Here is a 24,274-nt window from a genome sequence, read left to right as displayed (position 1 = left end):
TTTCGCTGACCTAAAGTTTTTCATCTTTATATGTAGAAAATACTACTGATTAGCTTGTACTTTGCATATAATAATGAATGACTGCTTGAGAAGTACTTCAGGATAATCAAATGAAGGAAATACTATAATTTCCTGTAAATGTAAAGTAATGCAAGTCATACTGAAAAACTTTCTGTAGCATAACAGTGGTTTAGAAGCCTGCTTGTGCTGCTAACAAAGCCACAGCCTTTGGCTCCTCACAATCAATGAAAAGTTACTGATGTAAAAAAACCCTTTTAAATTGAAAAATGATAAAAAGACATCAACTACAATAAAAAAAGAATGTATCTAAAAACAAAATGCACAAAGAGAAAAACAAATAATTTAACCCAAACATTACAGACAAAATTATGAAAACGTAGTGTCAGCATAAACAAGGCAGAATGTGTAATTTTCAGAATACAATTATTTGTTCTTGTACTTCTTTACATAACCAATGGTGCATGTAATTACAGGATATATAAATACAAAAAACTATTTGTGCCTTGGTATAGCAATTTAAATTGCATTATTTACATTGACACTGAAACAGTGTTTGACAAAGCAGTCCCTCCCCTTTGGTAGGTGCCAGTGAATGTCTTGAAATCCTGATTAGAAAGTTGATGAAAGAGACTTAAAAGATCTGTCTGGAGATGAATATGGTTAGATGGCTATTTCTGATCTTTCTTCTTAAACAGGTGTGATGGGTTGCTTGGGAGGCTGGAACATTGTTCTATGTTTATCCTATTGTACATCAATAGGAAAATTCAATAACCACTTTTTCAAAATTCATAAGTCTGATTTCGACTTTATAAATACGAATTCTGAGCTAGCAATTGTTTCAAGAATTTTCTTGCAGAAATGTAGTGTTTCTGTCTCAGGAGGGCTATGAGATAACTATACAGGGAAAAGAGAGAAAGATGCTGTTTTATGTGCATGATAATTACTGATTCCAGGGTAGTGAGTTCAGGATAAAGCCATACATATTTCTGATTTTCCCTCATCAAATAGCTACAAAGCTTCAACAAATGTGGTTATAATTAGCTAGAATTAAAGAGTGAGCAAAATAATACTGATGGAGGATGCAAATTATAACCTCCAGAAGTTCCTTTTAGTGCAGTTATGTTGTTCAAGTCTTGTAGAGGGATTCTTTGTGGAATATAGGATACCCCAGGAGGGCTTGGGCATCCCAGGGCTGTTGCAGAAGTACCCCTGACGGGGCCTCAGGCTGAAAACAGGCTTGCTAGGCACCTGCTAGCTGGCAGCCTTGAACAGCCTTGGGAAAAGGTATACACTGGTCAGCTCCCCTGCTGCTTAGAGGCTTTCTCATGGGAAAGGGGCGTGAACTTTGGGGGAAAAAAGTATAACTTGGTGTAACGGGATAATAAAGAGGAGAGGATGCTCAAATCGTATCGGTGTTCGTATCGTGACTCTGGCTGGATTCCCCTGCTCTCGGGACCCCCCCCCCACCCCCGCAACAAAGTCTAAGCAGATACTTTGTTTCATGGGAGCAGTCTTATTGAAAATTAAGAAAACTGCTCCTTGAACATGAGCTATCACATCTTCTATATACTTGCAAAACGTGTTGATATGAAGTAAACTATGCTTCATATAACAATAGAAGTAATAAATAGCTTGTGGGGTGGAGAGATGGAATAACTGTACTTGAACATTTTTAAGAGTGGTACTATTGATCAGAAAAAAGTGGCAGACTTTCCATTTTTTGAAAAGATATGAAAACTGCTCGCTGGAAGTAAGTGGAAATATTCCAAAAACTTTCACATAGTACATCACAGTTTCTGTTTCTAGGGGAGCCACTTTCTTTATAACTGCTTGCAACACCCCCACCATTAGGAAAACAGGGACATTGAATATTAAGGAAGGAATCAAGGGTGAGCTGAGAGAATAATAAGAAAAGAATTAAGATCAAAAATGTACATTATATTGGAAATAATATACTATAGATATTTATGGAAAGAGGAGGTGTTGGATAACTTTCATCCTAGCTCTCATCTTCAGGAGACAGTATCTGTATGCTGGCTATCTTTGAAGTATGACACACTGTGTACTGCTGTAGAAAAATAAATTATATAAATATTAAAGTAAAATATGGCTCAGCTGGCTGAAGCACATACCAAAGACTTCCCTTAGGCTGTTATAAAAACTGCCACAAACAGTATATTCAGTACTGGATGAATTTAAGAACGGCTTCTTTTGGAGGCGATAGCTCATGTCCCTTTTTACTTGGGACTGTTATTCTTCATGTATCAATAATGAATGAACAGGAAAGGAAGTAATAAAGGTGACTGAAATTCTTTCCAGTTCCTGATGATTTTTCATATCTTCAGAATTCCTCCGTACTGACAATTCTACCAAATCACTGAGATCAATCTTACAAGTCAATTTTCCACAAAACGGGATTTTGGAGATGTTATTACACAGCCAAACATTTAATTTTTGTCATTGATAAGCTGTTCTTGGAAATTATGTGTTTCCAGACTTTAAAAACAAAACTTTTGAAAAAAAAAAATCAGATTTCTCTTCATGAGAAAAATATAGACACAGATATAAAAAACAGTGGAGGGTAGGTGATACAGGATGGAATGAGCTGGGCGCTGCGAAAGGAGACAAAAATGGAGATAGATACACTGTTGCCCTTTTCCATTCTGCTAAAAGTTGGCAAAATCTGAGCTTCTCTCATTCATTCCCTTGTTACTGGAGTTTCTCCTTCCTGCTTTGATTTCTTTTGTTTGGTTGGTTTTGGGTTTTTTGTTTTGTTTTGTTTTGGTTGGTTGTTTGTGGTTTTGTTTCTGTGCTCAGCCTTTTGTGGGAGGGGGAAGGCAGGAAGTGTTTATGTGGGTGGGGTTTTTAAGTAAAAAAAAAGTGGGTTACTACAACTGCAATAATTCCATACATTTAACAACATTGATGTTTTTCCTGGCTTCATCCTTCTGTAAAGGAATTGATTCAGATTCAGAGTATTTTTTTAAAATAATTTGGGGTATATTGATATGATACTGAATTATATCTGTTAGGTAAAGTTGAGAAATTTAAATTAATCTAGACTCTTATTATATGAGCCTCTTGTTGAACATTTATCTATCCTTGAAATATAAGGAGTTATTAAGAGATAAAGCATGCAGGATACAGACATAATTTCTAATTTTTTAAAATTTATTTTATTTTGTGTGTCTTGAACTGGTTTCTTTAATGTAATCTCTGCTCTTCTGAACAACTTTGAATAAGTGTATTTTTATCACATAGTGGGACAATTTTGTATTAGGTCTCAAGACAGAAAAAAACCTTGAGGGCAGAGGAAAGATAAAGGAAATATTCCTTCTTCACACAGCTTATGAGAAAATAATAATTATTTGTCCAAAGACAAATGCTTAAAGTTTTTATGAGTCCAGAAATATCTGGACATGCTGAGAGAGAAAAATTCATCAAAGATTTCTAGAAAGCAAAAGTCATCAACTCTAGCTGAGGTATGTACACTGCATCATAAACTCATGGAGCTTTGAAAAGTATTCTGGGAAAGTATCACTTTATGCTTTACTCATATTCATAATTCTCTATTCAGTAAAAGCTGCACTGAAGAGCTCTTTCTGAACAACACATGCTCTTTTTTTCATGCAAATTTTTATATACTCTTCTATGTTGATGTAAGCTTTCTTATGATAAACATGTGTGTGCTTCGGAAAACGTAAAGAAGAAGAAGTTCTGCTGGAGAGTGCTCATAATGAAAGAGCATGGAATTACACAGGAAACAGGTTTGATCGCTGTCCCTTCTGTTCTAGGACCTCATACACTACACAGAGGTGAATATACAGGCAGGAAAACATGTTTCTGGAAGGACTGGAACATCCTGCTGGTAGCATGAGATTTACAGATGTCATGATGAGGGATACATTTTTAAAAAACAATTTTTTTTTTCTTATTCAAAGTTTTTTTTCTTATTCATTTTTTTTTTATTTTAATAAATACCATTATTATGGTTTTCCTTGAAGAAGAGAGATAGGCTTACATTTTCAATGTTCTTAGGATATCTCATATTTTTCTGTTTACAGAGTAGCCTCAAAATTAAAAGCAATTATGCTTAAACATGAAACAAAGCCCTGTCTAGAATACCTTTGAACCAAACTGCTTTTTGACTAAACCCAGAACATAACAGACTCTCAAAAATAAAATAAGCTTCTATTACAACCCCCACAACTTTCTTGGAGTCTATATCTCATCACACCGAGTATTGAGACAATATCTGTAATTCAGCTGTACTGTTGCTCATACTGCTCCGGGTTACTCAGGCCTAGACTGAGAAAGTAATTATGCAGATAGAAAAACTTTCTTGAGATGAAGAAGTTTAGTGCCTGACACTTTGTACTTTAATCTTGAACACACAAACAATAGCAAAATCTGTTGGAGAGACAGGGTAGAGGTCCAAAGAAATATTCAAGAGCTAAACAGCCTGTCCTAACCTGAGTAGTCAAGTTCCTTCATCAGGTCAATGGCATTGTGCTGCTTTGTGTATGGCACAGGATCTTAACAGTGTCCTGGTCACACAGAAACACGAGTTTCTTAACTGTTAGTGTGACTTAAGTCAGGTCGTGTTATTTCTGCACTGTTAATTTCAGGTTCCAGAGAAGGACCAGGTTTTTACATAGATGCACTTTATGGGAAGTGAGAATAGTTTTGTGGTGAATATATATGACCTATCTCCACTTGAACCCAGATTTAGGACAGCTATGGAATTCAAATGGAAATGTGCATAGAGGAAGAAATAAAATAAATCAAGATCTTGATTTTTGGGTGAAAGAAATTACAGCACGAGTCAGAGCTTACTCTGTAAGAATTTATGTTAGATGTAATGGAAGGAATAGAATTAAATACATTTATCATTTATATATATGTATCTCCACTGTGTTCAATCAAAAATAGTATATGATAATATCTGTTACATATTAGTTGACTTCACATACTAGAATGAAAGCATAGATAATTGCCCTTTTATGAGGTCAGAATAAAAACAATTGTAGTTTTGAACTGACTTGCCTAGGAAATGAGAACTGATCAGGATAGCTGAAAAAGTCCTTTTACTGGTGCATTAGGGATAACAATCACCATAAACACAGTAATGGTTTAAAGTATATCTCAGACAGCCTGTGTGGAGCATCTGTTTATTTATCTTATTAGTCACATTGCCTCAAGTGAGAAAGTTTACAGAGATACAGCTTTGTTCATAGACTTAGATAAATACATTTTTCCTTCACTATTTTCTCTTAGCTGCTTTGTAAATGGACTATGTAAAAATCTTAACATTGTTGACAAAAGCTCAGTTTAACAGGCCTTGTCTGTATTGGAATGATAACACCTTCTACCAGTCTCATACTGTCTGACAGCTGCTGCTCCGATCAGTGAATTCTTATTTGCAGAGGAACACTGAAAGTTGCTCTTAAGGAAGAGGAGAAACCAAGATTTGCTATCTTGTAACCTCAGTGTTAAATATTAGAGGAAATAAGAAGCTCCAGTGACAGCTGTGCACACCTTTGTTAAATTATTTTAAAACTCACAATACTGCTACTTTCTAAAACAGAGGCATAGAGGTACAGCAAATATTTTTAAAAATGCCTTCATAAACCACCCCCCTGAATTTTCTCTCATCACTGTTTCTCAGGACTGTGAAAAGATAGGATGAAACCACCAGAATTCTCTAAATACTGTATGCTGAAGGGAGATTTACAAAGAACTTGATTTATCGTAACCAATGCTTCATGTTTTGAATAAAATAATTTTCAGAATGTCCTAGTATTTTAAAACTGATGGAGTGCTGAAAAGGTTACCTTTTGTAACTGAGCTTATTCAGCCTGGTTTGATCTTTTTATGAAGTGTCTGAAGCCATGTTTCCAGCATCTGTTCATTTGTAGCATGTGATTATGTTGATTCAATCACTTTCAAGCACATGAAAATTATTGATAATTCACCAGCTGCATTTTGAGAACAAATTTACTTTAAAAGAAGGGAGGAAGAGAGTGATCAAACTTCAAGGTCCTTAACAAACTGCAAAAATGAATCAAGCTGTGGATACCATGAATGCCTGGAAAAACAGTTGAATAATCCAAAACTGCAAATAGTATGGTGTTGTTTTACTTCTGACAATATTACTAGAAAGTCTTTCAAGAATAACACAGGAAAATTTAAATTTTCAGTAAGTTATATACTGTTTGTTTGAGAACTCTTAATTTTTTAAATGACATGATTCAAAACCTATCTGACTTACCTATTTGGTTGAATTTGGCATATATATTATTAAGAACAAACTTACATGGTGACAATAGCTGTTTAGGATACCTAATATCACCCACCTAGGCCTCTCACCTAGGTAAAACAGCTTAGATTCACAAGAGTAGAGAGTGGCCACCATCTTCTGGCTTCAGATTTACATTAGTGTCACAATAAGCTGCAAAATATTGTGTCCTAGCAGTCCCTTGTGAGTCACCTTGAAAGAGGAAATTGCTCTCATCACATACCTCTGGAACTTCACAAAGAATTTCTGGCAACAAATAAACAATCAAGAATACACATATAATGCTCAATTACATTTTATATTTGGATCTAGGTTCCTCTGTAATTAGATTACAGTGTAAAAGTTTGGCTAAATTGTCAGAAGAAGCAGGTTTTATAAAGTATAGATGAGTTTGTAATCAAAGAGACACAAACTAGTAGTCTCTTTCAAATATGCAGGAGGGAAAAGCTGTTTCTTTTTACATGTACTGAGCTTTAAATAACATCTCATAATTATAAGCCATGCAGTGTAGCAGGTAATAATTAACTTATCTGAATAAAAGCTCATGTGGCACTTTAAGATTAAAGAAAGTTCAACAAAACTTCTTTTGAAAAAACAATTATACAAAAAGTCTATTTTTAGCGTCCATATCCTCTGAGGTGGCAATTCCTATACATTACTGTACAGTATAATCTGCTATTTATATGAACTTGCCCTACACTGGGATTTGATTGTTAAAATTCAAGAAGTACTGTATGATCCTATGTCTCCTTTAAATCATCTTATTTTAAAGAGGAATTACTCAGGAGCCAAACAGCTTGAGTATCTTTTCTGCCTTGCAGCCCTCACATCTGCCCATGTTCAGAGGATGTTATTGCTAACAGAGATTGCTCATCACCAAAAGCAGTAACTCCAGCACTCAATAGCTTCATGCTTGTATAAGTAAAGTGAAAAGTGAATATCCAACCTAATAGACCCATGTTAAAAAAAATCTTTTGTACCTCAAAACTTTTTAAAATTCTGTGAGTCTACAAAACAAACAATTGAACCCCCACAGTATAGATTTTTAGAAGGTGTACTGAAGAATATTAAATTAATGCTACCAAATGGCCACACCTAGAATGAAATAGAAGATGCTTTCCTCTTGACTTTGTTATTTAAACTTGTGTTTCTCTGTGGACTACCCATTCTATAGGCAATTATATCACATAGTAAAATGAGAAATTTTGGTAAGGAGGATGAAAAACAAAAAGCAAAAAACCCACATAATTAGAAATCAGATGTTAAAGTCTAGTCTTCCACATCCATACGTTCATATTGACAATTAATTTAATCATTTTTCTGTTTTCAGTTATATTTCAAATAACAAAGTCCAACTATCTTTTTGTTTAATTAAATAATGAAGATTACTTGAGCTTTGTATATTGAGTGGTTCCAGGATAAGTTCTAAATTTATAGCCACAGTTATTACCTTTCTGCAGCGTTACCAGAGCTTGAGCTTTGTCAATTTGTTTGGTTTTGTCCATAAGTTTTGTTTCTCCTTATGGCCCATATTTACAAAATTATGACTATATTTAATTTAGAAGCTGATGAACAGAAAAATGAGGAAAAAAAAAATCCACCAAACAAACCAATAAACTATCAGAAGAGAAAAATAAAATGAAACTAAAAAGAAGCTACATCTTATGTGTTTTGTATGGAGATCTTGGAATCTGTTATTTCTCTCACTGACGTCCATAAACTTTGCTCATGGGCTACTAACACTGTGTATGTAACTCTATCAAATCATCACAATGTAATCCACCAAAGCCTGTCAGATTAAATCAATTTAATCAGATTAAAACAATTGCCACAGTCAGTTGAAAGTGAAATTAAATAAAATCTGACCATTAATAACAAAGTGAAATAAGATAAAAATATCTCATATTATAGAAGTCTGATGAAAATAAATTTCAGGTTTTTTACCTCATTGGTGATCAAATAAAACAATTTAACAAAAATATTAATCAAATTTCTGATAAATTATTATAACTCTTTATTAGAGCTAGTTCATTTGGTGCATATTTGGGCAATAATATAGTTAAAAGAAGAGTCAGATATAAAATATACTTGTAAAAATTTTCAGTGCTTATTTAGTGAGAACATGACTGTTGAAATCTTAGGATAAATATTATTTCTGTTGTCTTAAAAGATGATTTAAACTGATGAAAAAAAAAAAATTTAAATAAAAATCCTAAAGATGATGTTCCATGATGGAGTTGAGATCTGAAAGTCACTGATCCCAAGAATGGCAATCTTACTTTAAGATCTTGTGTTGTTTTCCCTTTCTTTACAGTGGCTAGGGCACTTACTGGCACAGGTCAGCTCACTCACCTGAGTAAAAGCCTTCCTGGTCAGAAGTCTACAAATTTTTTACCAGGTCCCTGGCCTGATCGATTCAGATGGAGGTTCAGAGAGGCTCCAGAGACAGTGATTTTGAGAAGTTCCTTTTGATAGTACCAGTTAATGAACTCATATTATCCTACTTCACTCTAAAATCTTCATGGAGACTTTCAGTCAGTCACACAATATTACGGAACAAAACTGGTTCAAATCAACACATAATCTATAATCTATAATCTATAATCTACATGTAAGAGTCTTTTAAAATTTATTACTTTTTTTACTCTACTTTCTACTTACCTTAATATCTATGGTTAATCCTTAACAGAAACAAGACATGGTCCTGTAATGCACTTTGAAAATATGAGAGATATTCTAACTTGGTAGGAATCCAAGACTTTAAATGAAACTACTTAAAGATGGCAAAAAATTTAAGTCAGTTTAAAAAAGCTAGCATTCAAAAGGATATAAAAAGAGTGGATTATTAGTAGCATTTGATTTTTTTTTTTTTTTCTAAATCTGTAGGGATGCTTCTTTAGAATTTGGGTCAAAGTATAACTTAAGCCTCAAATGAAATTTGGGGGTTGCCCAATATGTTTATTCTCCTCAAAACACTTTTCACATTGTTATGTTTGTATCTTCACTCCATAAGAAAACACTTTTGTCTAATAATGACTGAGAAAAGCCTGGCTGAACACATTCTTTTCTCATTAAGACTGTTTTCTTCAAAGATGTGTGTCTTAGACAAAGTTATTTTGTTGAATAAATAAAACTATCTGAAACCTAGCAAAAATATAGATTCAGTAAAGAGACATGCTTTTTTTTCTAGAGAATATTTATAATTTATTTACCTATAATATGGTTTCTATTAAAAACCGTAACTAGATTGTTTTCTTTACATTAATAAGAATGAAAATAGTTTAAAATTGGCACTGTGCCTGCTACTTAAAAAACCAAAACTGTCCCAAAACTACAGTATTCTACTCAATACTTTCAGTATTTTTAAACATTTATCTGTATGAAACCCTAAATTGAGCAATCCTGAGCATTGGTCACAGACATACAGTGATAGATTTGCCTTAATCTCTCTAACACTGATAATAATCTCCACCTACCAAAGCAAGATATATCTGCTAAAATCTAAATTATTGTGTGTATTTAGGAAACTTTGTCGAGGTTGGATCTGCTTTTAACAGAGAATCAAGGAACAACTTTCTGAAAAGAATGACTAGACTAAGTCAAGGAATAGTTGTGAGGCTCATAAGACATGGTGGGACTTGTTTTCATCATAGGAATCAGTGGGGAAAAAGGTATTGGACTGAAAAATAGAATAAAAAAAATTCTTTATATTGAAGTTTATATCCTTTATTTATAGAATGCAAATCAAAAGATGCCCAAGTAGGTCACCTAGCTGTGTAAAAGTTGCATATAATTTATCTCTAAACAAATTAAGAAGAAAACAATTTTAAAACTAAATCAAGAGGATCTGTGAAACATAAGTAACAATTATTTAACTAAAACATTCAACTTTTTCAGCACTCCTTGAGACTGAAAACCCTTCCAGTATTGTAGCAGTGCAGGTGGTTGCAGCTATTTTTTGTCCTGGGGAGAACTCAGACAACCGGCTGTGGTGGTCAGCAACCCAAGTTTAGCACGTAACTTTCAGTCATGGTGAGAACCCATGATACCCTTGTTCTGTCTTTTGCATGTTTTCCCCTGATTGGTTAATATTTTGTCTCCTAGTTTTATGTATAAAGTTATGTATATTCATTTCTCTTCTTTAATATGTATTAGTTCTAGAAAGTTCTTTGTTCCTTGATGCCCCATTGGATCCTTCCCTGAGTCCCTCCTATGTGTTGTTCCCATTGGTTCCCTTCCTGTCAACCCCACCTGCTTGTGTCTATACCATTGGCTGAGATCCCTTTCCCCACCTATTCTGCACCCAGTATAACATCCCTGGACTCTCCCACCAATTGGCGTCTTCGTCCCTGTCTTTTCAGGGGAATACACCTGCGTGGAACACATATGGAGAGTCCCCTCTCTTTTCTTCTTTGCCTTCGCCTGCGTTCCTGCAGAACAGCGACAGAAGGATGCAGCCCCTTTGGGTGAGGAGCTCTGCCCCGTTTTCATTGTGTGCTGGGCACTGAGTGCCGCCTTCCAGAGGGGTTTCAGCGTTGACCTCCGGGCTTCTTTGTGTCAGCATGCGAGGGGTAAAACCCCCTTTGGCCAGCTCCCAGTGGCTGAAAACTCCTCCACAGTATGACCCATGTTCTTCTATTTGTAACCCTGTATAATGCTGCTGGCTCTGCTGACACTTGCCTCTGTTGATTCTTCTGTATAATTATATAAAAGATTCCTCAAGAATATCAACTTTTCAATGGATTCAGCAGAAAACGTCCTGCTGATAAAGTAATCTTACTTCCCGCAGAGTGAAGAACACTACAGCAGCTGAACAGCAATGGATATGTTGGTCTTCTGGGTATGATTATATCTGACTCTAATGGAAGAGACATAAGATACTGGCTTTAATGAGAAAAAACCTGAAAGAGCAAGATGATTTTACCACTTCTTTTTTTTTATCTTTTTCTAAAGAAAATTAACATACTGAGGCAGATTTAGAGGTACAATAACGAAAAACATCAAGGTGACTAGTCTAGATTTATCCCCATATACCTGCTATTAGAAACTGTTTCATCATGCTTAGCTTTACCTACTAGGCTTTGACTGCTGTCAGAAGCTAAGATAATTCTTCAGCTATTCTTCCAAGCTATAAAAGAAGCTCTAAAACACATATTAAAAAATCTAGGAAAACCTGTTTGTGTGTTACTTCGGCCCCAGAAGCTGAAGAAAAGTATGGTTTCTTTGGTGAATTTCATTAATTGTTTTAATATTCTTAGCTGTTAAGAGCACTTCAGTTAAATTGAGATGTTGCCTCTACAGTCTGAAAGCTTTACATTTTCCTCAAAAGAGAAGTGAGTGGGAGTGCACTCACTATTCAACTGTCATTGCTTTGTGCTTCATTTTCTTCTGTAAGACCTCAAAATCATGTGAGGGTTTGATGGGTGTGAAATTAATTAGTGTTGTCGCTTTTTAAAGTGGCACTGGAATGTTTCCCACATTAGCCATAGATGTTTTTTGTACAAAAGTGACAATTAAATAGATGGTAAGTATTTTACAGTTTTTCTAAATGAGAACACTTAGTTAGGTTTACAATCAAACAGATAAGAATAGTTCATCAAGAACGGAAGGGTTCTGCAATGATCATCAGCTCTCTGACCAGGGCTGACCAATACAGCATGTTTTAAGGGCATTGCCCAAATGCCTCTAAACACTGAGAGGCTTAGGGCGTCAATCACTTCCCTAGCAAGCCTGTTACAGTTTTTGACCACCCTCTCAATAATGAAATGTTTCTTATTGTGACATTTGAATGTCCCCTTATGCGGTTTTAAACCATTGCCACACATCCTGTCACCAGATACCAGGGAGATCAGCACCTCCCTCTCCACCTACCCCCCTCAGGGAGCATTGTGCAGAATTTATACTCTACACTGATCTTATTGAAAGAACAGTATACTGGCCAAATCCAGGTAAGTCTAACCCTGGTCAAAAAATTAAAGAACAGATTATGAGACTGATTGCATTAAGTCAGATCAAAATATCTTTTTCCTAGCAGCAGGAATAAGTAGACACTGCAGAAGGAAGGATGGCACAAACATATATGAAATTTCCTGAATTACTTCACTGCCTTTTGTTGTTCATTTTTTTTCTTCATTTCAGGAAATATCTTGAATCAGATGTGCTCTGCCTGCTTAGTAATGCTTAATAAACTTTCCTTTCACAGAACAATCTAATAAGACCTTGGACTTGTTCAAATTTTTACAGTCTACGACATTCTTTATCAGAGTTTCATTATTCTACTATATTTTACATGGAGGGCAAAAAACCTTAAAGAAAACTAAAAGCTCACCTTTTATCCTGACCCTACCTCCCATTAGCTTTATTTGATAGTAGATAGGAAGAAAACAGTAATTATTGATCTCTGTTAAACTGTCTGTGGTACTCGTGATTTTGTGGATGTTTATTAAATCCACCACCCCATTTCTTGCATACAGGCTCCTGTTCAGTTCTGCCTTGTTAAATGATTACTTGTATGGAAATGTTTACACATTTTTAATGAGAGGTTTTACTCCTTCCTGAACATTTTCCAATTCTACTATATCTTTTTGAGGAGGAGGGACTAGGGTTGTATAGCATTTAAAACATATGAGAAACATGAAATTACACAATGGAATAATGACATTTTCTGTTTAATTCTCTATTTCTTTATTATCTTCTGACAACTGATTTCACATTCGCTTAGAACTGTCACAAAACCAAAATGTTTCTTTGAGTAATATGGTCAGCTCAGTGTCCTTTATTGGTTTCTCCATGTGGATTACTTTACATTTATCAACATTATATTTCATCTGCCATATCTTAACATTGTCATTCACATTCCTACTGACTTCATCAAAGTTTTCAAAGCTGAACTTTGTCCACCCAGCACTGAAGGACTTTATACTTGGAAAGACTTTGTCACTTGACTGTTGATCTCTTTTCTCAGGTTATTTGCAAATGAGTGTAAAAAAATACTCTGCCAACACAAATCTATGGAAATCTCAATGCTCTGCAAGAGAAGACTGCTTATTTTTACCTCCTCTTTCTAATTATTTGTTTGTTTGTGTATTCAGGTGTAATTAGTGTGTGTGCCCAGGTGCTGGCTACTGTGAGAAGATACCAGAAGCTACTCCCATGTTGGGCAGAGTCAGTTCCAGCCAGCTCTGAGACGATCACACCTTTGGCCAAAGCTGAGCTCAGCAGTGATGTTGCCAGTGCCTCTGTGATAACCTGTTGAAGAAAGAGTAAAAATGTTGTGCAGCAACTGGAAGTGAAATGAGTGGAAATATATTTCTCTTTATCCCAGCCTGTTTAATTGGCAATAAATTAAATTAATTTCACCAAGTCTGTTTTGCTTATGGAGGTAGTTGCTGAGTGATCTCCCTACCCTTATCTCAACGAACAAGTGTTTAGTTGTATTTTATCCCTCTGTTCTCTTGAGAAGGAGGAGTGATTGAGAGGCTTGTTGGTCACCTAGCTGTCAGCTATGCCACAACCAGCCACAGGGAGAAATTTTGTGGATCTCCTCTGGCATCACATTTATCATTTCCGAGTCCTAAGATGCAACAGCAGTTTTGAAGAGAGAAGTTACACGCTACCATTAGTAATTCAGCTATTTCATCCTTGAGTTATCTTAGAACACTTGAGTGAATGCCGTGTAGTCCTACCAATTTGTTACTGCTTATTTTGTCAGTCTGCTTCATAACTCCTTTTACAGCCAATTTCAGGCACAACTGCTGAGTCTCCAACAAAAGAGTTCCAGTGAAAAAACCTCCCTGATTTTTCCACAGAGAATGCTGATGGAAAAAGGGCATTTGGCTTCTCTGTGATGGCTTTCACTTATTTGAAAGATATTTTTATATCCAAATTGTCATCTGATTTGTTTGTAAGATTTTATTGCAAACTTCTTATACAAGATCTGTTGGAAAAAATTGATATAGTATTTATTTTGAAGCTTTTAAAATTTATTTTGCCCAAACTCTTTTTTGGGATATCTTTGAAGTTGTGTGCAAAATCAGCAGATTTTTCATTCTCCAACATTCTTTTGTCAAAATGCAATAGCCATTCATTCAGATTAGTATGCATTCTCCAGTTCTTCATGTTACAGGGCAATATTCATAGCTCTTTCTTGTTTTGTGCAGTTTCTAACTTCTGGAAATCTAAAACATGCCAGTCTGGGAAGAACTTTTGTGCTTTCATTGCCAGATACCAAGCAGCAGAGGATCAGGCCCATTTTTGCTTCCATTTACCATTCATTAGTCACAATTGTTTTGGACTTTTGAGTACAATTCTTTTCTGCCTATATAATTATATTAGTCCCCCAACCACAAGTCATGCTATTATTAAGATTATTCCCCAAAGCAATTCCTGTAGTAAACAAAACATCTGGGATTCTCACTTTGCAGAAAATGAATCAGTAATTCTGGCGATAAAATGGCTGTGAGTTTTCTGCCAATTTTGCTGAATATTGATGAACGAATGATGTATGATCCCTTGTGGTGGACAGCAAAAATGAGTGCTGTTACAAAAATGTATTTGCAACCCTGAACTTCTTCCCATCTTCCCAGATTAATTTAATTTGCCGAGCCAAAGAAAGTTGGCCATTTTTAATTACTTAGCCCCTCATACCTTGTCTAGCTGAGCATTTCACTAGTCATAGCAGCTGGGGGCCAGTGTGTCCTCCACTATCAGAGCACTCACATGGCTGCTATGAGATCTGCTGTACAGTAATGGAGCACAATGAAATGTTTTACCAGACAGAGATGACTGGAATGAAGTAGTGCTTTGGGAGTATGTTCCCCTCAATGGGAAAGATTCTGAGTTCTATGAAACTTTTACTCCTTGTTTTAGAAAAAAAACAGTGATGGCTTGGTGATTTTTTAGTAGTTGGAAAAGCTACTGCCTCAGAAGGTATATTGTCTTACTGATCATTTACCTTTACAGCTCTATAGAAATACCCTAAAATTCTGATTTTGACACACAAACTGATCAATATGTAGGAGTACTGCAGACGTCAAGGTACAAATGTGATCTTTAGGTACAATCGTGAAATTTCATTCCAGTAGAGTTTATGCTGACACTAAAGAAGTGTGATCCAATACAAGCCTGTATATAGTGTTTGCAATCCAAAATTTTGGCAGCAGTTCAGCTACAGGGGTGACTTCCATGGAAAGAGACCAGAAGTTTTCCCTGTGTTCAGTACAGCCAATACCATCCAAGCCTGACAGATAGAGCCAAGACAGACCCACCCCTGGCCAAAGCTAAGACCATCAGTGGTAGTGCCTCTGGGATGGCCTGTTTAAGAAGGGGAAAACAAATTTCTGCAAAGCCGGAGCCAGAGAGAGGAATGAGAATATGTGAAAGGAACAGCCTTGCAGACACCAATGTCAGTGAAGAAGGGGGAGGGGGCACTCCAAGCAGAGAGGTTCCTCTCCAGCCTTCAGACAATTCCATGCTGGAGCAGGTAGATGCCTGAAAGAGACCATGACCCTGTGGGAAGCCCATGCTCAAGCAGGCTCCTGGCCGGACTTGTGACCCTGTGGAGAAGAGGAGCCCAGGCTGGAGCAGTTTTATTGGCAGGACTTTTGACCCCACAGGACCCATGGTGAAGCAATTTGTTTCTGAAAGACTGTGCTCCATGTAAGGGATTCACACTGGAGCAGTTCCTGAAGATCTGCAACCTGTGTGAGTCACCACACAAAGGAGCAGAGGAAGACTATGAGGACGAAGGAGAGGCAGAGAAAACATAAGATGAGCTGACCACAGCCCCTATTCCCTTCCCCCTGTGCCGCTGAGAAATCATGAGTGGAATCCAGGAAGAAGAGAGGGTGGGAGGAAGGTATTTTAAAATTTGTTTTTATTTCTTCTTATTCTACTCTGATTTGATTGGTATCAAATTAAATTAATTTCCCCAATACAAGTCTGCTTTGGCCACAATAGTAATTGGTGAGGGATTTCTTCCTGTCCTTACCTCAAGCCTTTCATCATGTTTTCTCTCTGCTTTCCAGCTGTTGAGGGGAGCAACAGAGTGGCTTTTGGTGGACACCAGGCATCCAGCCAGGGTCAACCTACCACAGCCTGACTTCAGGAGTAGGCCCTAGGCTTCTTTTATTTTCCTATAGATACATATCTGTTTTTACATTGGTACTGGTTGGGCTGGGATAGAGTTAGTTGTCTCCACAGTAAGAAGTACGGGTCTGTGTCTTGGATTTCTGCTGGAAATAGTGTTGATAGCACATAGATGCTTTTGTTACTGCTGAGCAGTGCTTACAGAGAGTCAAGGCCATCTCTGCTCTTCACCCCACCTCATCAGTGAGGAGGCTGGGAAAGCACAACGATATGGGAGGGGACACAGCAGGGACAACTGAGCCCAATTGACCAAAAGGATATTCCACTCCATATGGCATCATGTTCAGCATATAAAGCTGGGGTAAGAAGGAGGAAGGCCAGGATGAATGATGGCATTTTTCTTCCCAAGTAACCATTACATGTGATGGAGCCCTGCTTTTCTTGGGTGACTGAATACCTGCATGCCCCTGGGAAGTAGTGAATGAATTCTTTGTTTTGCTTTGCTTCTCTGCATGGCTTTTGCTTTCCCCATTAAACTGCTTTTATCTCAACACATGAATTTTCTGGCTTTTACACTTCCGATCCTCTCCACCATCCCACTGTGGGGGAGTGAGAAGCGACTCTGTGTCTTAGCTGACAACCAGTGTTAAACACCTATAGCTATTTAAGTTAATGTTCCTTTTTTTTTTGCTTTTTAAAAATATACATTTTATATAAAAATATGTGTGAAGTTCAAAAGCAGTTGATATACCAGAAGACCCACCCAAACAACCGTAGTTTCTATTATTACATTTATTGTCCGTAACAGTTTTCCACTTAACAGAACTGGGTAGCATGAAAATTAAACCCTTTAACCTAATCCAGATAAACTGGTGTATACTATGCTTGTTTGTAGAAACTGATGACTAAAATCTTGTTTAAAATTATAAGTCTTGTAGCCAGAAGGCAGAAGGAAATTGTTTCTGTCAGTAAAATAATTTTTCTGATTAAAATTGTCTTCAGACTTCTTTCTATCCCAGTACTAGAGACAATTACAGAATTTCACTGGAGGGAAAAGATCAATATGAAGACTTTCAAATCTGGATTAAATGTGTTAGTCCTACTTTTCTGTGCCTATTTAAGACATTTCCCTTAGAAGGTATTTAGAATGATTACAACTCCACCATAAACTCAGTTTTATACACTGTTGTACTACTTGTTAGGTACTTCTGCAGTGTGCGTGAAATATTATGAAATGAAAAATTAATTTTATGTTAATTTATTGCAAACATAAATGACTACAAAATAAGCAAGGTTAAAGAGGTTTCAAATCACAAATTGTGGACTAAGACACTGTTTTTCCATGTATGTTTCTTCCATGTAGTAATTAATAGCATGAACCTTGCCATTGAACTTTATTAACTTGTTCTTTTCTAAATTCATATGAAAACCATTCTGCAAATTCCTTTGATGGTGATTCTTTGAATGATCCTAAATCACCCATCTGCAACACAGTGGTATTAATGTTCATGGACCTGTCTTATTTGCATTGACTAATATAGAGTGTGATTTCTGATATGCATACTATCAGAAAATCTCAAAAGAATATGTAGAAAAAGTAGCAAGTTCATAAAATTTAAAAACTTTTTTTTCCATTAATGTTTTTTACTGATTTCCAAGAGAAGAGTGCTAATGTACTTTTCTTTGGAAATGCATGAAAATAATAAAATCTGTGTACATCTAGACAAGAAGACTTACATTTCAATACTTATGACTATTATATCATTCTCTACAGAGGAGAATGTCTCCTGAATACTATTATTCTCTTTAAATAACATAAGATGATTTGATTGCTAAGGTGAAATAATGGTACTTGATGTTTAAACAAGTATAGAAATAAACCAGCAGTCTTTCTAAATTCAGTCATTTGTCAATGATTTGATTAAATAATTTAATGGTTATCTATTTGTTATTTGTAGAAAGAAAGTACTTAATAATATACTTCAAATAATTATGAAATTATGTAAGCTCCCCACAATTTCAATTTATTTTTTGACTCTTTTAAAAATACTGTACTGCAGTCACATTATATACTTCACAGAAATCAAGAACACCAAGGACAATGTGAGGAGTGCTTCGTACCCTAGAAGCCTGCTCAGGACCCATTCAGACAGACTTCTACAAGCTGAGGAAACAGATAAGCAGGAACACAGGAACAAAGATCTGCAAAACAAAATGCAAGATGCTGCAGTACTGGCTGGGGATTGATCAGCTAGAAAGCTGCCTCCTGAGCTGCATTAGGCAGAGTGCTGATGGCAGACCAAAAAAAAGGTAATCTTTCCCCTCTGCTTACCACTGGTGTGACACATCTGGATGCTGTGTCCATTTTTCGGCTCTCCAGAGCAAAATATATATATATATATATATATATATATATTTTCACTGAAGCTAGTCAACCAACAACCAGAAAGATGATTAAAGGACTGGAGCACATGACAAAGCTCAGAGTGCTGTGTGTGTTCAGCCTGAAGAAGAGACACAGGGTCCTATTCACAGTGCGGATAAATAAATAATTGATGGGAGAAATAACACAGAGGAACTCATGTCAGACTCATGTCAATGGTGATCTAGGAAAATGGAGGAAGAAAAGGGCACAATCCAAAATACAGGAAATTCTGCTTAAACAGAAGGGCAAAAAAACCTCCAACACTGTAATTCTTATCAATCACTGGAATAGGTTGCCCTGAGATATTGTGGAATCTCCATTCTTGCAGATATTTAAAACATGAAACATGACTGGACACATGAAAAATATTGTTACTCCTCTATTTACCTGTCAGAGCTCAAATCATCTAAAGTACTATTTTCTAATAAAATATGACATATATCTAAATGATTGTACTTCTTTTGTCTCCTTTCAACGTTTCCAGTGTTGCATCTTACACACCCTAAACCAAAATGAAATGTAACAGAAATAACAAGGCTGCCTCCTTTCTTTTCTTTTTTGTCTTTTTCTTCCCCTCCTGTTCTTCCTGCATTGGATGCATAATTTTCAGTTTCCATATACCAAAACTATCAAACCTAGACAAGCTGTAGAATGAAGGATTAGCAGTGAAACTCTATTACTTGTGTAAGGAATGGAACAAGTAATTCCTATCCAAAATTCTACAAACAAAATAAATTAGCAGTGTCACCATCAGAGGTGGTATTGATTTACAGAAGAGGTGATGACTGACTAAAACCTGACCACTGGCTGTGTGGACAGTGCCAGATTTCTGTCCAGAAAACAGACGTGAATGGCAAGTGAATGACCATGATCCTTAACTTATCAAAAATTATCAGACTTGATTGCCTCACAAACTATTCACAAATTCAGTTTGGCTTTTTTATATAAAATTCTCTCTATTCTTTTAATTTTATCTTGTTGCCATCACCAGCTTTGGTGGGAAGCAGCACAAGTATGGTTGTATGAAAAATAATAAAAAAAGGAGAAACAGGTGTTTTTCAGATGAGTTGTGAATGGGATTCCAACCAAAACCAGTGGGAAACAACAAACATTGAGTAAGGAAGAAGAAAATTTCATTGGATGCTTAATCTTCTGCATGCCTCTGAAGTCTTTATGAAAAAGGCTTCATGCTTTATGAAGCCTTATGAAAAGGCTGTTCCCCTCATCAGCAAGGAATCACTCATCTCTACTTCTCATACCACAAACTTGTCATATCTCATCCAAGCTTCCATGAATCCATCTCAACTGAAAGTTTAGGCATTTGGAAACCACTTTCCCATGGTTCTACAGTTCTATGTTGTCACACAGGGACATTTCACCCACAGAGGAGTTCATGGCATTTCAGACTACCTTATATCCAGGGGAAAGACCAATTGGAACAAATTTGTCAATGTCTGGAGATCTTTTTCTTTTTCTTTTTTTTTTTTTTTAATTGCACATAGGAGATGGCATTGAGTTATAAAGGGAAGTAAGCATATTAATGTCAAATCACAATGGAGCTAGTTATCAAATATCAGTGTAAGATGGCTACTTCAGAGCTAAAGGAGATTTCAGTAGAAGAGTCACAGATTTATTGTATTACCCAATTTTCTTTAGGGTGAAATAACCCAAAGTCTGGTCTAATTCTTGTTAATATCAGTGCCAAAATTAACTGAAGTGGCCAGTCTCATCAGGCAGAACCTTTCATAGGCACAGCAGTCAGGTATGCTGGATGTTGCATTGTTCTAGTGCTGACCTGTTCCCATCTAAGAGAATGAGATAAACACTGTCAGAGTTTTTCTCGCTGAAGAAAAAGGAAAGCTTGAACCTTTTTACTGCATCAAATATTTTTGGATTCTTTTTCCATGTATCTTGAGGAGAGAAAAAGTAAAGTAAGGAGGAGATGGTAATTGGTTATTTAATGAGCCGTATGGTCTTGTGATATCTGTAGTTAAATGTCTCATACAGAGACAAAACAGAATTTAATACAAGTGTAGGCATTCTGAAGTCCTTCCCTGTAGCTTTCATTCAGCTACCCACTTAGATTAATGCCTGTTTCTGGAGTTCTTTATTACCTTTTCTGTGCGATTAATAATTTTTTTCATTCAACACACATTTTATTTCTTTATGAGTCAGAATCCACTTGCTGTTTCTCTTTGGAGTGGTTGAGTTCTGGTCAGTGGAGGCTTGACTTAGAATTCAGTGGAGACTGACTCAGGTTCTTGTCTGTAATACTTATGCTATATTTTCATTTAATATGTTGATTGCAAATTTCTTTTTTACAATCTCCCATATTTCTCCACTTCAAAAGTCCACATTTAAGTTGCTTTCCTATTTCATCATTCTGTGCTGCAAGCAAAAGTAAGGCAAAATCAACAACTGTGACTAGCAAATAGATTTTTAACCTATCATAAGAAAAGTACATGTAGTTATTCCTCAAACTTTGACAGAGATGCTTTCTTATGAAGCACATCTTTTGAAAAGAAACAGTGACTCTTTGAAAGTAATCCTTTGATCAAATTCAGTAATGTGGCTTCACATTATAGTTTACTGTTGTTATTTTCCATAAATAAATGCTTTCCCCTCCTTTTTTTTTTTTTTTTTTAGTCCTGGGAGACTAATCCTGGATTTTAATACCAGGATTGTCTACCAATTCTGACATTGCCCTTTAGGCAAATAAAATCAATCGTGGTATTAAAGTAGCTTACAATCACGAAGAAAATTTGGGTGAGATGTGATTTTTTACAATTATATTTGGCCAGGAATATACAGAAAAAAAATATTTAAATATGGTTTTTTTATTTACTTGGTGTTATGTCTCCAAAGCTTCTTTGATTGAAAGAAAGAAAGTACTTCTTTTGAGAAGAAGTGAAAATGTATTCATTAGAGCTCTGACCAAAAGTACTTCATAAGATAGTAAAATCTGTTGGAAATAGACCCAGTGTAATTCATGCATTTTGGAAGAAAGACAAAGGGAAAAAAAGATGTGGCAGACATGATATTGAATAAAGTCTGATACTCTGAGACTTTTACTTGTCCTACTGTGATGGTTTTGTCTGGGATGGAGTCAACTTTCTTCACAGTAGCCTGTATGGGGCTGAGTTTTGGAATTGTGCTGAAAACAGGGTTGTTAACATGGAGATGTTTTTGTTATTGCTGAGTAGGGCTTATACAGAGCCAAGGCTTTTTTTGCCTTTCATGTGGCCACGCTGGTGAGGAAGTTGGGGTTACATGGGAGGCCGGGAGCAGACACAGCTGGGACAGGTGACCCAAACTGACCAAAGAGATATTTCAGACCATATGACATCATACTCAGTATGTAAACCTGGGGGAAGAAGGAGGGAGGGGAGACAATTTAGAGTGATGGTGTTTGTCTTCCAAGTCCCTGTTACATGTGATGGGGCCCTGCGTTCCTGGGGATGACTGAACACCTGCCTGCCCGTGGGAAGCAATTCATTAATTCCTTGGTTTTCTCACCTTTTGTTTGTGGCTCTTGCCTTCCCTATTTAAGTGTCTTTATCTCAACCCACATGTCTTCCCAGCTTTTATCATTCCAGTTCTCTCCCTGATCCTACTGGTGAGAGATAGAGCAAGTGGCTGTGTGGTGCTGGGTTGCTGGCTGGACTTAAACACCTACACTATCTTTTACTAGACACTGTTATTACATCTAAGATAAAAGTAATCTGATCACTCCTGAATCAGTTCAAAACCTGCAGCAGTTTTCAGCCTATTGTATGCTGAGTATAAGCATACTGAAAGTTGGAGGGTATAACAGCCTCAGTCATTCACTTTTAATCCACTGCTGGAAGTTTCATGAAGCCCTCAGGAAAGTCCTCAAGAAGGAACTCAGGCAAGCAATGAAGAACAGAAATATCCAGTTACCGTGAAAAGAGTATTTTTCATAAAAACATACTGCATCCTATATCTCTCCATCCTTGAATGAGATCAGCAAAATAGCTTAGTTGATGAGCCTGGGAATTGTAATTCATAGCTCCACTTTGTTCTGAAAATCATGGTTTCAATAAAACACTGTTTTTATGACCCATCACAAGTTCCTCTGCATGTTGTCTTCTGACAATTCCTTCATATTCCAAAAATGTAACAACCTTGATATTTTTCCCATAGGCTTTATGTCATTTTTGCTACATTAATTCTCTTTAAAAATAAAAATACTTGTGCATCTGCTTATAAGAAAAGTGCCTAAGCCTTCAATAAAAATAGAAAAAATTGGAAATTGGTTGGCAGAGTCTTTGTAACATAAAGTGGTAATTTCCTCTGTTTTCGTTTCATTTCGCCTCTGAGTCTTGAGTTCTTTTACTCAGAGTTTGGGTTAAAAGGCAGACGACGCTAGGTTGTTCTTCGGACTTAGTTGTTTATTATATCTTATCTGTAATACAGCTGCACAGAGTGTGCCTCCAAGTTAACAAGGTGGAAAATAGCCAAGAGTTCTAACTTCCAAGGCCTTTTAAAGTCCAAATCACCCAATTATAAAATGCTAAGTAATATGTTTTTATTTGTAATCCAGTAAATATCTATTCATGATCCATAGTTTTTGACCCAATACCAGAACAGCCACATTTGTGAAGAAGAAGGAGAAAAGGTGAAGAACAAATCCACACCTCCATATTGTTACACATATATATTATCATATCCCAGAAACCAAAATTCTCTAAACCCAGGGTTCCAACAGTAAAGGATGTTTCCACTCACCTTTAAGTAGAAAACTGGAGGCTGGGCATCTGCATTTCTCTTTACATCATTTGTACAGATTAGTTCTCCAGTGAAGTTTAGACTCCCAAACACATGTAAATACCTACATATAAAACCTATGTGTAGTAATGCTAATCTCAAAAGTGATCCCACCCTTGATACTTATTTCTTTTACTCGGATAAAGCCAACAGGTACCATTTGAAATGTCCTTGCATATCATAGGCGTCTGCATTGAACTCAGATGACCAAGAGATATTTTCAGTCTTCAGCAGCACGTGAAGACCAGAGCACTTAAATTAAACTGAATTCTTATATTTAGGAAAATGACTCATGCTCAGTATGTTTACTTAACATGAAACTTTTATCTCATAAATGAAAAACTCAAATGCAAAAGAATCCTGGTGTAGTTGCTGCTTAATACAATGAATATCCTTCTTTGTTCAATTTATCTCAGTCATTCCTGCTTAGGATATTCTTCAGGATAGACTTGTCCGTGCATTATAGTTCAAGTACTACCAGCCTATGGAATGGAATCCTTGAACAGCAGAGGAAAACAGAAGGAATATGGATAGTAGTGACATTCGGGTGAAAGCTAAGGGATGAAGCTACTAATTTGATATCAAGCACAGTGAGAGATTATTATAATATGGATTAATATCTTTTTATACCTTAGGTCATCCTGTGGAATGGTGGG

Source organism: Coloeus monedula (genome assembly GCF_965178545.1).
Source record: "Coloeus monedula genome assembly, chromosome: 4".
NCBI lineage: Eukaryota > Metazoa > Chordata > Aves > Passeriformes > Corvidae > Coloeus > Coloeus monedula.
The sequence above is the reverse complement of the archived record's forward strand: the minus strand, read 5'-3'. Positions refer to the sequence as shown.